Genomic DNA, 17,480 nt, shown 5'->3' on the forward strand with positions numbered 1-17,480 from the left:
GGTGTCATATTGAATGAAGTCAGTCAGACACAGAAGGAGAAATACTGTATGACATCCCTTATTCAGTGGAATCTAAAAAGAAATTATACACATGAAATTCCTTACAGAACAGAGACTCACAGACTTAGAAAATGAACTTATGGTTGTCGAGGGGAAGGGGTAGTTAGGGAGTTTGGGAAGGTCATGTACACACTGCTATATTCAAAATGGATAACCAGCTAGGACACATTGTATAGCACATGGAACTCTACTTAATATTGTGCCAGTCTGGATGGGAGTGGGGTTGGAGGAGAATGGATGGCTGAGTCCCTTCACTGTTCACCTGAAACTACCACAACATTGTTATTGGCTATACTTCAATACAAAATAAAAAATTTAAAGTTTGGAAAAAAAATCATTAGCAAAAAAACATAAAGTGAGAAATGCACATGAAAATGATGTATAACATAACCACATTTATTTAAGAATGTATTCCAGTATCTAATAGCAAATTTCAGAAATGGAAAACCACAATTACATTTGCTCCAAGTTACTTTTACTAATACATGCTCCATGAAATAAAAAGCTTGTCCCTGAGAAAGAAAAAGAACACCAAGGATTTTAGTTTGAGGAAAACAAATCCATCAGATGATTAAATGTCAGATTTCAGTGGCCCCAGAGGCCAACTTCATGAGAAGACATGGAGAAATCCAAACTTACTACCATAACGTGGTTAATAGTGTCATCTTCTGTCAGACTGTATACAGAGCTCTCAATCCATATTTTCTGTTCATAGAGTAATGGATAATAGCTAAAATTTAAAGCAATTTAAAGTATTCAAGGTCCTATCCTTATTACCTGTCTATCACATGTTAACCTACTTAATCCTCACAGTACACTTATTTGGTAAATATTATTATCATTCCTGTTTTTTACAGATGAGGAAACAGAGTCACATAGATAATAAACAACTTGTCTGACATCATACAACCTATGTCAGAGCCAGGTTTTTCACTTGGGTTGTCTGACTCCAGAGGCTTGTAATACTGTCCCACCAATATGTTTATTTTAGAAAATTTAGAAAATAGAAAAAAAATTTACAGAGAAAAATAGTCATCTCCTCAAGATAACTACTGTTAAGATTTTGTGTGTACTTTTCAATGAAAATGTGGTAGTGATGGTTTACTTGTGAAAGGTTGTTGCTAAACCACAAAAGACGCCAAGATTCTTGGCCTCCGGAAGAGAAGAATTCAATCTGGGGCCAGAGACGAGGCTTGATCCCTCAGAGCTTTTGTGTAATAAAGTTTTATTAAAGTATAAAAGAGATAGAGAAAGCTTCTGACATAAATATCAGAAAGGGGCAGAAAGAGTACCCCACTGCTAGTCTTTAGCTGGATGTTATATAGCTACTAGCAGTCTGCTAATTAAAGAATGGAAAGTCTCAAAACTCAGAGAATGGCACCAGGCCCCTCACCCATAACATGCATTTTGAGATAACGTTGGCACCAGGTGAGTCATCCCAGGCCATAAAACGATAGACATGGATCTTGAAGAAAGGCAGATTACCATACAAATAAATAGTTTCATTAACATAGATTAGGAGAACAGTGTATGAGTATAACATACTGGTTTGTCAAGTTAGTTCTGTGCCTAAATCTGAGCCTTTAGGCAGCACCGATTTGAAGATAAGAGTCTAGGGCAAATGCATAGTATGTTAACATAGCCAAACATGTCCATAAGAAAAATGCATTGATTAGCTCAAGGTTTGAGAAAAGTTAAGTTCAGGTGGAACCAGGTGTCTTTATGGTAAAACAGAATTTTAAGAAAAACCTTTTTTAAAGTTTGTATAGAGAAGGGAAAAAAATATAACACTAGTTTGTTTCCTCCTGCTGCTTAAGAGAGACAAAAAATGTCTGACACTTGCAGCCTGTTTCCTCCATCTGGAGACCCCTGGCCTTCCTGCCTATTACTCGCTCACTCGCTAAGTCATGTCAGACTCTTGCAACCCCATGGACTATATAGCCCGCCAGGCTCCTCTGTCCATGGGATTCTCCAGGCAAGAATACTGGAGTCGGTTGTCATCTCCTCCTCCAGGGTATCTTCCCAAACCAAGAATCAAACCTGGGTCTCCTGCATTGCAGGCAGGTTCTTTAGCAACTGAGCTACAAGGGAAGTCCATATAAAAATGTATTTTTCCCCTATACTAGGATTGGAATATACATTCTATTTTGTAATTTTTATGATTTTGAGTATTATTCTAAAACGTGGTTTAAAAAATCTTTACACAAAAAAAGAAAAAATCTCTACACAGTATTTCACACCACTAAAGTTACCATCTCCTATTTAACCATTCTCATTTAGACTATTTCCAGTTTTTCACTACTGTAAATACTGTTACAGTGAACATCCTTATCCATCAGTGTTCATGACCATCTAAATTATTTCCTAATAAGTAACTTGCTAAAAAGTGGAATTGCTGAACCAAAAATGTGCCTTTTCAAAGCTGTTGGTACAGGTTGTCAAATTGCACGTGTGTTCTGTTGCCCAGTCACATCACTATAGCCTGCCAGGCTCCTCTGTCTATGGGATTTTCCAGGCAAGAATACTGGAGTGGGTTGCAATTTCCTTTCCAAGGGATCTTCCCAACCCAGGGATAGAATTGGTGTCTCCTGCATTGGTAGGCAGATTCTTTACCATTGAGCCACCTAGGAAGCCCAGTTGTCAAACTGCCCTCTGGAAAAGTTGCAGCAGTTTGCATTCACACCAGCAATAGATAGATGTGAGTGCCCATTTTCAATAAATGCATATTGATACTTTTTTGTCAATTTGATATATAATGTGGTATTTTTGATAACATGCATATCTTTAATCTTAATCTTAACATCTTTTACTAAATGTTACTGGTTGTTTGGATTTTTTCTTTTCTAATTTGTTTCTTAATGTCTGTTATCACTTTTCTAATAGGCTGTTTTTTTTTTCTTACTGATTAGTAAGAGCTTTTAGTATAATTAGACTTCGTATGCTATAAATGTTTTTCCCCCATTTGTTGTTTGCCTTTTCATTACAGTTTTTTTAAACTTTAAATTCATCTGAAAATTGTTCTTAGGCTCTGCTTTGCAAACCTGTGGGAGTCTGAATCCATGCCAAGCACTACCTGAGGCTAAATAACCATGTTTTATGTTTTGTACCATTGTCACAGAATGTAAATGATAGGATTAAATTAAAAAATTGAGTCACCTTACAAATGAAAAACATACTGTACGGCACAGGGAACTACTTAATGCACTGTGGTGACCTGAATGGAAAGGAAGACCAAAAGGGATTCACTTTGCTGTATGGTAGAGACTAACACAATATTGTAAAGCAACTATATTCAATAAAAATTAATTTAAAAAATAAAAGAATAGGGACAAAATTTTAAAAAGCACAAAGTTTTGGCTTGTTGAAATAAAAATTATTGAACCATCTAAAAGTGTTACTAACTCATGATAATATTTTTCTTTTTTTAATTTCTTTTTTCTTTAAAATTTTTTTATGTTGGTTTGATTTCTGTCATACATCGACATGAATTAACCGTAGGTATACATATGTCCCCTCCTTCTTGAATCTCCATCCCACCTCCCACCCATTCCTACCCCCTCTAGGTTATTACAGAGCCCCAGTTAGAGTTCCCTGGGCCAAACAGCAAATTTCCATTGGCAGTCTACTTACATTTGTTACTCTATATGTATCCATGCTACTCTCTCCATTTGTCTCACCCTTTATTTATTTTTAATTGGAGAATAATTGCTTTATATTATTGTGTTGGTTTCTGCTGTACATTTACATGAATCAGCCATGGGTATACATATGTCTCCTCCCTCTTGAACTTCCCTCCCATCTTCCACCCCATCCCACTCCTTTAGGTTGTCACAGAGCACCAGGTTGAATTCTTGCGTCATACAGCAAATTCCCATTGACTATCTACAAGCAGTTCATGATATTTTGTCTATGGTATTTTATTCAGTCTGTGGATGCTGTGTGTAAATAACTGTCATATAGCAGTAACTGCTGCTTTCATCTCAGTTCATTCAATTCAGTCACTCAGTCATATCTGACTCTTTTCAGCCCCATAGACTGCAGCACACCAGGCTTCCCTGTCCATCACCAACTCCCAGAGCTTGTTCAAACTCCTGTCCATCCAGTCAGTGATGCCATCCAACTGTCTCATCCTCTTCTGTCCCCTTCTCCTGCTTTCAGTCTGTTCCAGCATCAGGGTCTTTTTTAAAGGGTCAGTTCTTCACATCAGGTGGCCAAAGTATTGTAGCTTCAACTTCAGCATCAGTCCTTCCAAAGAGTATTCAGGACTGATTTCCTTTAGGATTGACTGGTTTTATCTCCTTACAATCCAAGGGACTCTCAAGAGTCTTTTCTAGCACCACAGTTCAAAAGCATCAATTCTTCAGCACTCGGCTTTCTTTATGGTGCAAGCCTCACATCCTCACATGACTACTGGAAAAACCATAGCTTTGACTATACAGAGTTTTCTCAACAAAGTAATGTCTCTGCTTTTAAATATGCTGTCTAGGTTTGTCATAGCTTTTCTTCCAGGGAGCAAGCATCTTTTAATTTCATGGCTGTAGTCACCATCTGCAGTGATTTTGGAGCCCAAGAAAGTAAAGTCTGTCACTATTTCCATTGTTTTTCCATCTGTTTGCCATGAAGCTTTCATCTGGGACAGCCTTATAAATATAGGTCAAGTCTGGATACAGTAGATTCTACACATTATTAAGGAGTCTTCAGAAGTTTTCTACTTATCTACCTCGGCAGGGCAGGGGAAGAAGGGAGAAAAGGACTAATGAGTACCTCTGAAAGCCATGGTGACTGTCCCGTTCTCCTTAGCTTCATCTAGCTTTCCTAGTCTTGGCTGTCCCAGGCAGAGTTTAGAGAGGGAGTTCCCCCAAATTCTGTGGGCAACTATGAGACCTGAGTTCAGGAATGGAAAACTTGAAAGTTCCTGATGGAAAAAAAATTTCTCCACAGAAGAGGACAGAATGGAAGAGGAGACCCAGATTTGGAGAGGTTGGTGATGCCCTCTGGGTTACACAGGTTAGGCTAGAGAGATGCATGTTACCCATTCAGGTGACTGTCTGGTAGAAAGCTGGACATGAAGATTTGGTTAGAAGAGAGCTGAGCCTGATACTTAGATTTGGAAACCATCTGTGTGCATGGTCATTGAAAACTCAGGGAACGTGAGAGTACACAGGTGTATATAGCAAAATTAGAGCCAAAAAGGAACTCCAGTGTTAGGGGATGGTCACCGGAAGAATAGCCAGCAAAAGTAGTTTTGCAAAACAAAAAAAAAGTGGTTTTGCAGCAAAAGTGTTGAAATCAGAGCAATACAAAGCCTCAGTGATAAGCACTGTGGTGAAATGATAAGAATATGTGCATTAAAGTCAGATCTGCTGGCCGTGTATCGTGGGACAAGTTTCTTAACCTCCCTGGGTCTGTTTTCCCAGCCCAACATGAAGACAATACCTGTGTTAAGGACTGTGTGAGGGCTGAATGAAAATGTAGGAAAGTCCCTGGTTCTATTAAGCAGTGAGTGGGTGCTTTGTAGGAGCTAAGGAAGAATATGATCCCCTAAGAGCATTCTCAGTGCTTAAACCTGAGATGATTATTTGCTTTGCCGAGAAGTTGTGAGATTAGCAACGCTGTAAGCAAACCATCTCCTAATTGTGCCAGTTAATGCCCAATCTTGGGACATAAGAATTTGAGGATCAGAGCTTTTTCGGTTACAGTTTTGATATTGGCCTGCCCTTGAGCCAAAATTGTAGTCGGCCCTTGATATCCACAGGTTCCACATTCTCAGATTCAACCAACCACAGATTGAAAATACTGGGATAAAAATCCAAAAAGTTCAATAAAGGCCAAACTTGAATTTGCCACATGCTAGAAACTGTTTACATAGCATTTACATTGTGTTAGGTATTATATGTAATCTAGAGATGAGTTAATGTATGTGGGGGTATGTCCATATAAGTTATACACGGACACCACACCATTTTATATAAGGGACTTGGGCTTGTGTTGATTTTGGTATCTGTGGTGGGGGCAGGGAGGGACCCCCAGGCATACTAGGGACAACTGTATATTATTGCCTCGAAACATGGTCTTCAAGTCCTTTTCTTCTTGAGGAATTTCTCTGTTGGAAAAAACACTGGGGATTGCAGAACATCCTTTTCCCCTAGAGTAGTAAATTCAAATGTTAAGGTGCTCATATTTTATGTATGTTCACTTGTATTTAGAATAAAACTTTAAGACTAGTTTTTAAGCAAACAATAAAGGTAATATGTGAAAATTACATATGGGTATAAAGAATTTCAAAGTATACAGATAGATGTAAAATGTAAAGTAATTCTTACCCCTTATCCGATTCCTTTCCCAAGAGCTTGTTGTTATTGTTCAGTTGCTAAGTCATGTCCTACTCTTTGCGATCCCATGGACTGCATCACAGATCTCTGTTCATCACTATCTCCCTGAGTTTGCTCAAACTCATGTCCATTGAGTCAGTGATGCTATCCAACCATGTCATTCTCTGTTGCCCCCTTCTCCCAAGAGGTAACCACTGTTTATAATTTCTTGTTTACCATTCTCATTAACATAAATACTTATATAGGTATATTCTACACCCCCACACACAAATGGACTTGTACTCTACATAGTATACTGTTTTCATTGCCTTTTAAATGAACAACATCTCGAGGATTTTTTTCGTCACCATAGGTAACTCTTCCTTGTTCTTTTTAACAGATGCACAGATATCCTTTATACTGTGTGACAGTTTACATAACAGCCTCCAATTGATGGATGTTTAAGTTATTTCCAACTTGCAGTATTTCAAATACTACAATGAATATTTTCACATATGAATGAGTTTTTGCACATTTATACAGTATAGTTATAGGATAAATTCCTGTTGGATGAAGGGGTAAGTGTACTTGAAAATTTAATACTATTAAATAGCACTCCAGAGAGGACACTTCCTCCAACTAGGGTATCCAGTCCTCCAAACCCATCCCAACACCATATTGAACTTAAAAGTCTCTGACAGAATAGTAGGTAAAATAGCATCTTGCTTTACTTTCTTTTTAATTAAAGTATAGTTGATTTATAATATTAGTTTCAGGTATACAACATAGTGATTCAGAATTTTTATAGGTTATACTCCATTTAAAGTTATTACAAAATAATGGCTATATTTCCCTGTGTTGTAGAATATATCCTTATTGCTTATTTATTTTATACATAGTAGTTTGTATCTCTTAATCCCTCACTCCTGTCTTGTCCCTCTACCCTCTCCCAGCTGGTAACCAATGGTTTGTTCTCTGTATCTGTGAATACACTTCTGTTTTGTTATATTCATTCCTTAAAATATCTTGCTTTAATTTGTTCTTTAATTGCAAGACTAAACATTTAAATCATATATTAGCTATCTTTATTTGTATTTCTGTTCAAGTAATTTGCTTCTTTTTCTCTTTTAAAAACAGTTGATTTAAGAATCCTGTTATCTTGTTGATTTGTAATGTCTTAATATGAAGGAAGTTAACCCATTATCTATCATCCTTGGCAAATATTTTTACAAATTTTTGTACTTTCAGTTTGTTTATAGTCCTTTTCCCTGCACGAGTTATAAAATTTTATTTATTTATGTATTTATATGTGTATTATCAGTCTTTTCCTTTATAGCGTCTTCTGCACGCTGAGACTTTTTTGAAAAACTCAACAATATCTTTTCCAGGAGCTTTACTTTTATGTTACGGTGTTTGATCTACTAAAATTGGGAGGGCTGTCCTTGGTGATAATGGTTGCTACTAAGCAGCCCTCCTCAACCCACATTCACTGGCCTCAGCACTCGGCACACTTCCTGGAGGATCTGCTCCTGGTTCTTCACCGAGCAGATCACCAGGGTGCAGACCACCACATCCGTGGAGCCTGTGGCCACCTGGTGCATGTTCTCCCCAGCAGCCATTAGAAGGGCTCAAACTGCAGGTGTCAGCCTGGGCAATGCACTTGATCAAGAACTTCTCAAAGTTGGGGTTGGGATCAACACAGGTCACCTGGCATCCAGGGGAGGTAGAGCTTGAAGTTGGCCCCCGTGCCACAGCCCAGCTCCAGCCGGGAGAGCTTCCTGGAGGGGCCCGTGAACTCCCGCAGGTTGCTGAAGAGCTCCTGCTTCTTGCTCTCCATCTGTTCGTTGTACATCACAGTGAACCTCTCCAGGAAGTAGGGGAACTCCTGTTTGCCTATCCAGTTCCACAAGCCCAGAAAGTCCAGCAGGTACATGGGAAATGCCAGGATGCAGACGGCCAGCCGGAGAATAAAATGGTTAGTGCCATCACTCAGAAGAGAACAGATCAACAGTTAGAGATCCGACTTCTTTAACTGGGGGAAGCAGGTATCTGGCCACACTCCAGAGCCAATCAGCTGCAGAGTAAAGAACTGGCTGTACTGGAAATACGCAGCTGAAGTCAAATCTCGGGCAAGAGACCTATTTCATCCAATTAATAGATGTTTGGCAGAAGTTGCCTCATGGCTTACTTTTCATGAAGTGAAATGAGAAAGTTCCCAGCTTTTCCTTAGAAGGAAAGCTGATTACAGCCCCCTATTCCTGCTTAGAGACTACTACTGCAGTTTCAAATGCGGAGTGTGTGTACTCACAGCTTATCTGTGAGTGACCTCTCCTAAGAAAACGATCTGTGGGTGGAGCCTGGCTAAAACCCACACCAGTAAGCCCATGCCAAGGCCCAGTTATTACTACATGCCCCTGCCTACTTCCTTTCCATCTCGCCCACTTCTGCCTCGTGTTTTTTTTTTTTTTTTTTAAGTGCAAGCACTTGCCCATCTGGTCACAGTTGGTAAGACCTTTCCCTTTTGCATTCTCAGCAGAGGCACTCAGGTGTTCATAACTCCACAATGGGATTATTTTTAAATCACTGTTTTTGGCCACCCGTCTTTTAAAGGGCAAGTTTCACCTTCAAACTGTGCCACACAGCTTCAGTTCAGGGGCTCCCCAGGTGGTGCTAGTGGTAAAGTACCTGCCCACTAATGCCAGATAGACTTAAGAGAGGAGGGTTCGATACCTGGGTCAGGTAGATCCCATTCCAGTATTCTTGCCTGGAGAATCCCATAGGCAGAGAAACTTGGCAGGCTACAGTCCATAGGGTCATAAAGAGAAGGACACTACTGAAATGACTTAACATGCTTACATGCACTGTACTACATTATTGAGCTTATTTACATAAAAAAATACTCCCTAGAATAATCACTTTTGGGAACCTAGAGTATTCAGAAAATGTTTCCAGATACCCCTCTATTTTAAACAAGAAAGCCTGAGGTTTTGGGTGATCAGGGAATACAGAAATTTTCAAAAATAATGATATTTACTTTTTTAAACCAGGTGATGGGTACAGAGAATGTTCTGTTGTTTTATTATTTGTTATCATGGTTTAGTTGCTAAGTTGTGTCTGACTCTTGTGACTCCATGGACTGTAGCCCTCCAGGCTCCTCTGTCCATGGGATTTAGCAAGCAAGAATACTGCAGTGGGTTGCCATTTCCTTCTCTGGAGGATCTTCCCTACCCAGGGATGGAGCCAGGGTCTCCAGCTTTGCAGGCAGATTGTTCACAGACTGAGCCACCAGGTAAGCCATTATTATTTGTTATACCCACACATATTTTATAAATATATATTCCATCTTAACAGCTTTCTTGAGGTAGACGTGACATACAATAAACTACACACATTTAAGCTGTCTAGTTTGGTTAAGTTTTCATGCATGTACACACCCATGAAATCATTGCTTTGGTCAAAGTAATGAATATACCTATCACCTCCCTCAAATACCTCTTGCCTCTTGGTAATCCCTTTTTCCTGTCTGCCCTGCTCCTGGGCCACCACTGATCTGTTTTCTGTTGCTAGAGATTAGTTTGCATTTCCCATAATTTAATGTTAATGGAATCATACAATATCTACTTTTTTTCCCCTCTGGCTTCTTTCATTTAGCATAATTGAGAGTCATCCATATTGTTGCATGCATCTGTTGATTTTCCTCCTGGGTAGTATTCCTTTGTATGGATCTAAAACAGTTTGTTTATCCATTCACCTGTTGATGGACATTTGGATTGTTAACAGTTTTTGGCTATTACAAATGACGCTACTATGGGGACTTCCCTGGTGGTCCAGGGGTTAAGAATCCACCTTGCAATGCAGTGGAATCAGGTTTGATCTTTGGTCAGGGAACTAAGATCCCATGTACTACAGAGTAACTAAGCCTGCATGCCACAACTACTGAGCCTGGAACCCACAAACCACAGCTAGAGAGTCCATGAACCGCAAGGAAAGATCCAGTGTGCTGCAACAAAGATCCTGTGCACCATGCTAAGACTGAATGCGGTCAAAAAAAATAAATGTTTTTTTTTTTTTAATTAAGCTATTGTGAACATTAGTGTACAAATCTCTGTATGGATATATGCTTTCTTCTGGATAAATGCCTATGAGTAGAATGTATAAGTCACATGGAGGTATATGTTTACCTTTTAAAGAAACCGCCAAACTGCTCTCCAAAGTGGTTGTACCACCAGCAGTGTATGAGAGATTGAGTTGCTCTGTATCCTCACCTGCACTTGGTGTGGTCAGCCTTTTAATCTTAGCCATCCTAAAAAATGTCTTGTGGTCCCTCACTGTAGTTTTAATCTGCATCTCCCAGGTAATTAATGATATCAAGCATCTTTCAATGGGCTTATTTGCCATCTATGTATCTTATTTGCAGTGTTTGTTCAAATCTCTTGAACATTTTATTAATTATGATTATGATTGTTTTTGCCTATGCTGCATGGCATGTAGGATCTTAGTTCCCCAACCAAGGATTGAACCTGCACCCCCTGGAGTGGAAGTGCAGCACCCTAACCACTGGACCACCAAGGAATTCCCTGAATATGTTAAAATTGGGTTATTTTCTTATTGAGTGTTGAGAATTCTTTGCAAGTCATTATTAAATATGTGACTTGCAAGTATGTTTTCCTACTCCATGGCTTGTCTTTTTAATGGTATGCTAAAAAGTGCAGAAATCCTTGTGTCGTCTTCGTTTGGTTTTGGTATCAGAATTCCATGGGATCATGCTATGGGAAAGGGAAGAATACAGTATAGAGTATAGGTGTCTTAGAAGACACATCTCACTCAGAGACTGGAGTCACAAAGGGCTTTTTGGAGGAACAAACATCTATTTATTTATTTATTTGTCTGCCCCAGGTCTTAGTTGCAGCATGCAAGATTTTGAGTTGTGGCATGTGGGAACCAGTTCCTGACCAGGGATCCAACCTGGGCCCCCTGCATTGGGAGCACAGAGTCCAGTCTTTTGGACTTCCTCTAGGAAGTCCCCCCTAGAGGAAGGAACATCTGAAGTGAGACATCAGGGAGTTTCCTGCTGGTACAGTGGATAAGAATCCACCTGCCAATGCAGGGGACACGGGTTTGACCCCTGATCTGGATAGATCCCACATACCATGGAGTAACTAAGCCCATAAGCCACAACTGTTGAGCCTGTGCTCTAGATCTGGGGAGCTGCAACTACAGAGCCCACGCGCTCTGGAGCCCATGCTCTGCAACAAGGGAAGCCGCCACAATAAGAAGCCTGCTCACTGCAACTGGAGAGAAGTCCCTGAGCTCTGCCACTAGAGAAAAGCCTGTGCAGCAAAGAAGACCCAGCACAGCCAAAAATAAAATAAATAAACACAATTATTTTTTATAAAGGCAAAGTGAGACATCGGTGGTAAGTAGGAATCAGCTAGATGGAGGCTGGGCAGAGCCCGAACACTGCAGCAGAGGCACAGCATGTGAACAGACGGAGGAGAAGGGAGCATCGGTGCATTGGGGGAGCGGAAATACAGGGAGCATCCTTGTGAGGCTGGCGTCAGACTCAGTTCAGGTAAAGAAACGACAAGATTTGATGATTTACCCACAGTTTCTCAGTTGGCTTGACCTGGAATCCAGGTCTGTTTTACCCTTAAGAGGCCGTTTTTACTCTCACTGCCCCACGAATGTCTCTAATGCTGATTGGGTCCTCAGTGTTATTACACTGAAACTGCAGACAGGTTGTTTAAAATTAGAAGAGGACGAAGGAGTGAACCTAAGTAATGTCTACATGTGAGGAGTAGGAGGAAGAAAGTGCCAAGTGAAAGTAGTAGTGAAAGAAAAATAATGGAAGCCAAAGAAAGCGTTGTGAGAGGAATGGTGTCACATTCCAAAGATGGAGAGAGTTGAAGAGCTAGTGGGTTTTCTGACTCTACTTGGTGATGATCTCATTTAGCTAATGAGAATGTAATTTCTGGGGGGGGCATCACAAAAGGATGGAAAAATGAGTGTTAAGTAGAGGAATACAGATCACTTTTTCAGATATGTTAATTACTGGATGCAGGAAAGTGTAAGAAGGGAAACCAACTTTGAGATGGAGGCAGTCTTATTAGGAGATGATCTTAAGATAAACACTAAAGAAGGGGAAGGAAGCAGTCTGCATAGGAGAAGTTGAGCTGTGATGTAGGATACAGGCTGAGCTGACCATCAGAGCTGTCCTGGGTTAAGGTAAGAGGGGTGAATCTTCACCTTCCCACCTAGATCAGTTATTTGATGTTGCCTGCCTGAGAAAGTGGTAAGAATTCATGCCTGAGGCCAACAGCCTTCTCGCTCGAAACGGGTAATCAGTCCTTCATTCTCACAGGGGATACTTCTAGTGCATTCCAGCATTATCACAAGGAGGAATACTTTTAGGATAGCTAAAGATAATGAGAGGGTAACAGGCAGGAAGTCCAGGGGTCTCCAAAAGGAAGAAATAGGCTGCAAGCGTCAGACATTTTTATCTCTCTCTTAAGCGGCAGGAGGAAACAAACTAGCGATATGTTTCCCCTTCTCTATACAATTTAAAAGAAGTTTCTCTTAAAATACTATGTTGCCATAATGACACCTGGTTTCACCTGAAATTAACTATTCTCAAACCTTGAGTTAACCAATGCATTCTTCTTATGGAAATGTTTGTCTTAAGCTATGTTAATGTACCCCAGACTCGGTCTTCAAGGCGGTTCTGCCTAATGGCTCAGAACCTACTTGACAAACCAGTATGTAATACTCATATATTGTTGCCCTAATCTATGTACATGGAACTATTTGTATGGTAATCTGCTCTTCTACAAGATTCAACTCAATCGTTTTATGGCTCAGGATGACTCGTCTGGTGCCAAGATTACTGCAAAATAGATCTTATGGTTGAGGGGCCTGGTGCCATTCTGAGTTTTAAGACATTGCTTTTTTCCATTAGCAAACTACTAGTGACTACATAACATCCAGCTGAAGACTAGCAGGGGGGTACTCTTTCTGCCCCCTTCTGATGCCTATGTCAGAAGCTTTCTCTATCTCCTTTATACTTAAATAAAACTTTATTACACAAAAGCTCTGAGCGATCAGGCCTCGTCTCTGGCCCCAGATTGAATTCTTCTCCTCCGGAGGCCAAGAATCCTGGTGTCTTTTTGTGATTCTGCAACAACTTTTCAATATCACAAGGAGGAATGTTCTTAGAGTAGCTGAAGATAATATTTATCTTCCCAAGTGGCTCAGTGGTAAAGAATCCAATTGCCAATGCAGGAGCCTCTGGTTAAATCCCTGGGGTGGGAATATGCCCAGGAGGAGGAAATGGCAACCTACTCCAGTGTTCTTGCCTGAAAAATCCCATGGACAGAGGAGCCTGGTGGGCTACAGTCCGTGGGGTCGCAAAGAGTTGGACACAACTGAGTGACTTTGAGTACACACACACACAGTATAAGCTTAGTTATTTAACTTTGGATTAAGACAGTTTAGGACTTGCATAGTGTTGAAAGTTGGATACTGGCTTGGTTTGAGTGGAGGACATTGTCTTTATGAATCCTGTTTACATAAGGAAGACAGGGAGTGACATCTTCAAAGAGTGGAGTGTTTGAGGCTGAAAGGGAAGCCTTTTGCCTTATTATTGTTGTCATCTTTATCGTGGGAGTCTCGCTGGTTAGGGAGCATTTGTGCAGAATATAAGGAGTCAGAAGAACTAGACCCTTGCTGTCTCAGCCATCCAATGCCAATTAGTCTTTTGATAATTTAATAAGCATGTATTGAACAATTAATGTTTATTGGCCCCTGCAGACACATGAAGAGTACTCCAGGTATCATCAAGAATATCATGGACATAGTAAAACAAATATGAATTATAAACTGTTATATCATCAGAATGGAATATAAAAGAGTTGGCCAATGATAAAAATGTATTTGTTGTCTAATTCCTCTTCCATTTTTAATTTAAGGTCAGAGTAACTTACACTGTTTAGCATAAGATCAGTTCCAAGTAAAGACTTACACTGGGAAATTAGGGTTCTCAGTCTTGTCTTTGTTCTTATTGCTAGTAGGTCATCTTGTGTGGGTTATTTTTGTTTTTTGTTTCATTGGTCACTAAGAGTGTCTATAAAATTCCTAGAAAGGAGGCTGAAAGTTAACTATTGAAATTTCAGCAGGTTCCAAGCGGTAGAAGGAAGAATGAATGAGTCTTGATTCCCTGGTGGCTCAGATGGTAAAGAATCCACCAAAATGCAAGAGTTCCAGTTTCGATCCCTGGGTTGAGAAGGTCTCCCAGAGAAGGGCATGGCAACCCACTCCAGTATTCGGTCAAAACAGTAGTAAGTTAAGCTTAAGGCCACATATGCCTGCCCACCGACAGCTTCAGATCTCTGGTTATCCACTGCTGAAGGTTTATCAGAGAGAACTGATATATCCCTAAAGTGTTCATGGAGAAATGGAAGGTGCCTGAGGTGTTTGTTGGGGAACTGAGTAAATCTGCATGAACTGTATGTTTTTAAAAGATAAACGATACATTTACTTGGCAAAATTATTTTAAATTGCAAAACCGTATACAGTGTATATTCATGAGAGGTCCTCCTTTTGCCTGACCTCATTTGTGCTCCTCCACTCCTTCCTCTTGGAGTCGGCATTACCAGTTTTGGGTATCCCTTGGATTTCGTTTGTACATGTATATTCTCTCTCTCTTGCTGTATAAATGATAGCATAGTGTTCTATAAATTGTATCTTTAGCATCACAGTGTATCTTGGAGACTGTTTCCTGTCAGTCCGTTTAGATTTGCCTTGTTTATGGTATTCCATTCTATGAGTGTCCTATCTTTCAGTCTTTTGACACTACAGACAGTTCTGTGGGAAATATTCTTGCACATATTGATACTGCCTATACAAGTGTTTCTTTATTATGCATTCTTAGAAATTGAATTGCTGGGTCAAAGAATATGTAGACTTTTGACGTTTAGACAGAAAATTAATTAGCATTCTTATCTTGTAAAATAGTCTTACAACTTTTTTGATAAGGAATGGGGTAAAATAGTTATATTACATTGACCCATGAGTGCCTTTTCCACCCCCTGCTGTCAATGGCTGTTTGATAGGAGGAAACTTACTGGCTCTAAGAGAAGGTGACGCTTAGTGGTTGGGGGTGAGCTAGAATGTCAAGGCACCTTGTTAATCATAACTGTCCGAGCACTGCAGGGTTGAATCTTGTTGCTTGTGTCTCCACTTGATCTTTTTCTTAGCATAATTTAATGACTGAAGTGACCTGGGGGTTTGGTCCTAGAGAGCAAAGTGGTCTTATATTAACTTACTGCTTCTCTATGGGTGTTGGATTTTCGTGGAGACCTAAACACTGGGCGGCACCCAGAGCGTATTGACTCTCCATTCCTTGCCCTAGTTATGTTCTCTAGACACTGCAAGCAATGGAAGTTATAGTTGCTAACTCAATGTTTTGATGAGAAAGTTGGAATCTAGGGAATTCCCTGATGGTCCAGTGGTTGGAACTCAGGGTTTTTGCTTCCAGGCCCAGGTTCCATCCTTGGTCTGGAAGCTAAGATCCTACAAACTGCACAGCACAGCAAAAAAAGAAAAAAAAGAAAAAAAAGAAAGAAAGAAAGAAAAAAGCAAGAAGTTGAAATCTAGAATCCATTTTCTTCCTTGGAGAGAGATTTCAGAAAGATCAGACTCTGTGTTTAAAAGTTCTGTAAGTAATTATGGGAATAATCACTTAGAATTGCAATAATTTGATTTTATGGTGAGACATTTCTTTTTAAAATTATTTAGCTATCACCCTTTCACACATGATACTGGAGAAAATACACTACTGTCTCAATTGTTTTAAAATATAACCTTTAAAGGCCTGTTTTGAATAGGAATCTTCCTCAAATATATTGAATACTTCTATGCCTTCTGAAACCAGTTATCAATCATCAAGACAAAAGTAATCTAATTGAATTGGTCCTTCCTGAGTAGAGCAGCAATTAGAAACTTGAGTTATTCTTACTAATATAACAGTAATAATGAAAAAGCAAGAGCGTTCCGGAAAAACATCTATTTCTGCTTTATTGACTATGCCAAAGCCTTTCACTGTGTGGATCACAATAAACTGTGGAAAATTCTGAAACATATGGAAATACCACACCACCTGACCTACCTCTTGAGAAATCTATAGGCAGATCAGGAAGCAACAGTTTGAACTAGACATGGAACAACAGACTGGTTCCGAATAGGAAAAGGAGTACGTCAAGGCTGTATATTGTCACCCTGCTGATTTAACTTATATGCAGAGTACATCATGAGAAACGCTGGGCTGGAAGAAGCACAAGCTGGAATCAAGATTGCCAGGAGAAATATCAATAACCTCAGATATGCAGATGACACCACCCTTATGGCAGAAAGTGAAGAACTAAAGAGCCTCTTGATGAAAGTGAAAGAGGAGAGTGAAAAAGTTGGCTTAAAGCTCAACATTCAGAAAACGAAGATCATGGCATTCGGTCCCATCACTTCATGGCAAATAGATGGGGAAACAGTGGAAACAGTGTGAGATTTTATTTTTGGGGGCTCCAAAAATCACTGCAGATGGTGACTGCAGCCATGAAATTAAAAGACGCTTACTCCTTAGAAGGAAAGTTATGACCAACCTAGCCAGCATATTAAAAAGCAGAGACATTACCTTGCCAACAAAGGTCCGTTTAGTCAAGGCTATGGTTTTTCTAGTGGTTATGTATGGATGTGAGAGTTGGACTATAAAGAAAGCTGAGCGCCAAAGAATTGATGCTTTTGAACTGTGGTGTTGGAGAAGACTCTTGAGAGTCCCTTAGATTGCAAGGACATCCAACCAGTCCATCCTAAAGGAGATCAGTCCTGGGTGTTCATTGGAAAGACTGATGTTGAAGCTGAAACTCCAATACTTTGAACACCTGATGCAAAGAGCTGACTCATTGGAAAAGACCCTAATGCTGGGAAAGACTGAGGGCTGGAGGAGAAGGGGATGACAGAGGATGAGATGGTTGGATGGCATCACTGACTTAATGAACATGGGTTTGGGTAGACTCTAGCAGTTTTTGATGGACAGGGAGGCCTGGCATGCTGCAGTTCATG

The 17,480-nt window shown here is 40.0% G+C and overlaps 1 pseudogene; it reads right to left on the minus strand.

Moving 5' to 3' along the window:
* LOC102187375 lies at positions 417-15,765 on the minus strand (annotated as a pseudogene).

This window comes from Capra hircus, chromosome 5 (assembly GCF_001704415.2).
Source record: "Capra hircus breed San Clemente chromosome 5, ASM170441v1, whole genome shotgun sequence".
NCBI lineage: Eukaryota > Metazoa > Chordata > Mammalia > Artiodactyla > Bovidae > Capra > Capra hircus.